This window comes from Macrobrachium rosenbergii, chromosome 47 (assembly GCF_040412425.1).
Source record: "Macrobrachium rosenbergii isolate ZJJX-2024 chromosome 47, ASM4041242v1, whole genome shotgun sequence".
NCBI lineage: Eukaryota > Metazoa > Arthropoda > Malacostraca > Decapoda > Palaemonidae > Macrobrachium > Macrobrachium rosenbergii.
Window position 1 is genome coordinate 14230414 of NC_089787.1, and position 4697 is coordinate 14235110.

Below are 4697 nucleotides of genomic sequence, written 5' to 3' on the forward strand. Positions count from 1 at the left end.
ACACACTTAGTTATAAGACCTATTCCTGTTTGAGCTGTGTGCTGGCAGAAATTGCTATTTCAGATCCACCGATGTCTTCATGCCCCACGCTTGAGACGCCTCGCGCTCTGCCTGGACACACACACTCCGTCACAGACTGCAAAAGCATCCAGTTGGTGCGGTCTCCCTTCCCTTCACACTGGCAAAGTTCGATGCTTTTGCGGCCGAAATTAATCTTTTGCAAGCGAGCTCCATGCACAGATGCAATAAGGTAAGTCTGAAGTAGCAATTGACTGCCAATTATCTTTTTCTTCTCATGAATTCCTCTCCATTTTCAGTATTTCACTCTCCTAAAACAAAGCCCCTTTGCACCCAAAGCCTAGCAGGCACATCTGGCTCTCATGACTTGTCCCAAGCTCAAATTAAATTGGTTCAGTGATAAAAATTAGAGTATTCCCACCATAGTATTACCATGTGCTAATCAAATCTAATTGATCAATTCCTCCATCGTGCATAAGTAATTCCATGTGAGAGAAAGTCATTTGATTTGAAGGCTAACCTGGAATTCTCTTCCAGAATCCTGGTATCTGGCTCTTCGAGCAGTCTGCCCCTGCCTTGTGAACCAAAATAGCCGTAGATGTTTAACTGTCATCCTGCCATGTGTAAAAGTTTTCTGATTAAGCGGTCCAGGGGAGCTAGTCACAGTTCCCGCTTTGCAACCAGTTGCGTGAACTACCCTAACTTATTAAACCAGCTTCAATCAGGCTGTAGCCCTTTCAGATTCAGCTATTTGCTATGCATTGTCTAACTGTTGTTGCACACAGTATGTGCTTGCTTGCTGCTCAGTCAGCCGTTTCATATTAATTTCCTGATTGCTCTGTTTGTAAATAAATTCAGTTTAAAGTATTAACTGGTTAATTTAAAAAGGCGACCTCCACTTCTCTGTTTACTTAGATATGATATCATGGTAAGTCAGTTTATTCATTGCACTTATCGCTTATATTCTGAGTGCTATGTGTTGGCCCTTAAGGCAGTGACAAAAAAATCCATTTCCATTCTTCCAATCGGCCTCAGAATATAACCATATACACACACACACACACACACACACACACACATATATATATATATATATATATATATATATATATATATATATATATATATATATATATATATATATATATATTATTTATATATATATATATATATTTTATATATATACTCCCTTCTTTTACTTGTCTTCTATCTTGGAGGTTAAAATACAGCACATGATGAATAGATTTTCCTGAACGTAACTCGTAATTTCTTTTAGGGCCCACGAAGCAATTTATAGCATAAGCCTGTCGCATATTTCTTTCCATCACTTTGACGAAATAACTTTTAATTAGCGGGGATATATAATGAAATATTCTATATATACGTATATACATACACACATACATATGTGTACGTGTGTGTATGTGTGTGTATGTATGTATGTACCGTATAACTGGATACAATGCATAAAATTTCCTTCACTGGTATATTATTCAGAAACAAGCACAAATGAATATTACTGTAATTAAACGTACGTAGCACTTGCATTACTCTTGTGAAACTGATACCTGAGTTTTTATGCAGGATATATATATATATATATATATATATATATATATATATATATATATATATATATATATATATATATATATATATATATATATATATTATTTTTTTTTACTGAAATATCCAGGGTACTATTTGTAGCTGCTGTGTTGTTTCAGTCCAGGGTTTAACTACCCCATTTTGGGCATTTGTTTCAAATATGATTTCTATTGTTTTCTCCGTTTTCCTTTTATTACTCTGTGAACGCAAGCAATGAGTTTTACTCTATGAACATAGGCAATGAGTTTTACTCTACGAACATAGGCAATGAGTTTTACTCTATGAACATTGGCAATGAGTTTTACTCAATGAACAATGGCAATGAGTTTTACTCTATGAACATAGGCAATGAGTTTTCCCTATGAACACAGTTTCAGTGAGTTTGTTCTATAAATACAGGCACAGGCAATGTGTTTGTTACTCTATGAACATCGGCAATGAGTTTGTTCTATGAAGACAAGCAATGAGTTTACTCTTGAACACAATGAGTTTTAGTCTGAACACAAGCAAAGAGTTTTTCTATGAACACAATGTGTCACTATATGTACACAAGCAATGAGTTTGTTACTTATAGACACAGGCAATAAGTCGGATACCCATGCACAAGCAATGAGTTTAGAAGTCACTCTTGAATACTGGCAATGAGTTTGAAATGACACTCATGAACACTGGCAATAGTTTCTTGTCACCCACGAATACTGGCAATAGTTTTGTGATGCCATCCATGAACTTTCTTCTTCGTTTTAACGTGCTTTTTATTCCCATTTTTATATGGGGTAAGCACGGTGCCTTCTTTGAAGGGTAAGCACGGTGCCTTCTTTGAAGGACTTTGATTTGGCGGTGGGGTAGGCCGTAACCTCGATCGGCTGCCCTGCCTGACATCGCTTAGACCCCGGTAACGAATGTGTACATGTATTACCGAATCCCCCGCTCCCTTTCTCCCAGCAGCACGAGGAGAACTGGGCGGGTAGGCCGACAGTTCGAGACGTGTGAGGTGTCTGTTATGTTTTTAGAAGATGTTGGAGTGGCTTTGTTTATGTGTGTATTAGTCTGTAACACCCATTTGCTTTCAGCAAACCTATCCGTTGATTACATACGTAATCCCGGGGTGTCTACACGGATAGCAAAGTGTCTGCCTCTGACTGGTCGGCTGCGGGGATTGAACACTCGCCACAGGCTTCTAAGAAGTCTGTGGTTGCCGCTCTACCAACCGAGCCATCGAGGCTCTGATGCCATCCATGAACGTGGGCAATGAATGTATTTTCCATGAACTCTGTCAAATGCGTGTTAGGCCATCCGTGATCACTGAGTAAATGGTGCTATCGGCACAATGATAATGATGATCATAATCACAAGGCACTGAGACATTCATATTATCCTTGAGTAAGGGCAGTGATATGTGGGGCTGTTATAACACAAACGGGAACTGTGATGCTCCCTTGAACAGTGCGTTGTGGAGGTGTTCGTGAACACAGCCAGTGAGTTTGGGATGCTATCCATAATCAAGGTATGAGTTTCCAATGGTATCCAACAAAGCTTTGATTATGTGAAGTGCGCATTACCATAGCTAATGAGGTTGTGAAGATATTATGAGTTGGATGCAATTGTTGGTACCCATTAATGTAGTGAATGCGATGCTGTAATGAAAGTCAGTTTATAATTACACCAAGCTATCCATGGCAATCAGGTGTTTGATCATATTTGCTTTATAGAACATGAAATGTTCAAAAGTCATCAGGCAATTAATGCATGTACAAATATACATTTTTAACTACAGTATACTACGGTAGGAGCTGTCGGGTCTTTTTGATAATTATTGGCAAAACTGATCTATGATGCAAACATTTCCTCTCTAACAAGAGCTCACATTACACAACTTCGTTGCTTTATTTTAAAGTTCAGGGGTTTCTTTACCTTTTACCTGAATTCTTGAAGGATCAGAGGTATCTTTTTAAGAATACGACTTTGATCATAGTATGTAGGTTATCTTAATTTTGATTTTGGCGATTTTCAGAACAGTACATTTTCTAACTATTATTATGCATTTTTTTTAGTGGTTTCTACGTATAGTGAATTTTTTGTTTACTTTAAATGGCGTCAGAAGCAGAGTAGCATTGTAAATTACGTATAATTATGGTATAAAAAAAAAAGTTTCAGTGAGTTAAGTATATCTTAGTTTAACCAGACCACTGAGCTGATTGACAGCTCTCCTAGGGCTGGCCCGAAGGATTAGATTTATTTTTAGTGGCTAAGAACCAATTGGTTACCTAGCAACGGGATCTACAGCTTATTGTGGAATCCGAACCACATTATAGCGAGAAATGAATTTCTATCACCAGAAACAAATTCCTCTTGTTCTTCACTGGTCGCTCGGAGATTCGAACTCACGACCAACAAAGTGGTAGTTGAGAACGGAAGCCGCTCACCCTGCGAGGAACTAGTTTCAGTGAGTAATAGCCTTTTTTGGACATTGATTGGAGAAGCATTTTCAGTGGATAACCTTTTTTGGGGCCATTGATTGGAGAAACGTTTTCAGTGGCTAATAACCTCTCTTGGACATTGATTGAAGAAACGTTTTCAGTGGGTAACAACCATTTTTGGGCATTGACTGGAGAAACGTAACTCATGGTTTTTATAAGCTAATTAGCCTTAAAGATCGAACCTATTTAAAGAAATATTAGAGTTACGAAGTTGCCGAGTAATTGCCCTAGGAACATTTTCTGCTGCCGCTGTTTTTCTGTTGCAGGGCACAACTTGCTGGAGGAACCAGAATTCAAGAAAACGTGCAGACACGGGGAGGATTTGCAAGCCTTTCAGTGTTAGCCTGATATTTCTATGGATCCAAGATGTCGACTAGAGAGATGTAGGCTTCTATTCATTTAATTTCTACATTTTCCTTGCTGCGCTTTTCATTAAAATCCTGATGGGTTTGTAGGTTAGGTTCCTCGGATATTCTGCATCCGTTAACCTACCATTTGTCTGTACATTATAATTTTTTTAATTAATAAATAATGGGTCTTTAGTTTTCAGTTCTTGACTACTTCCTCGATATTTTTATGGGGGAAAACAAA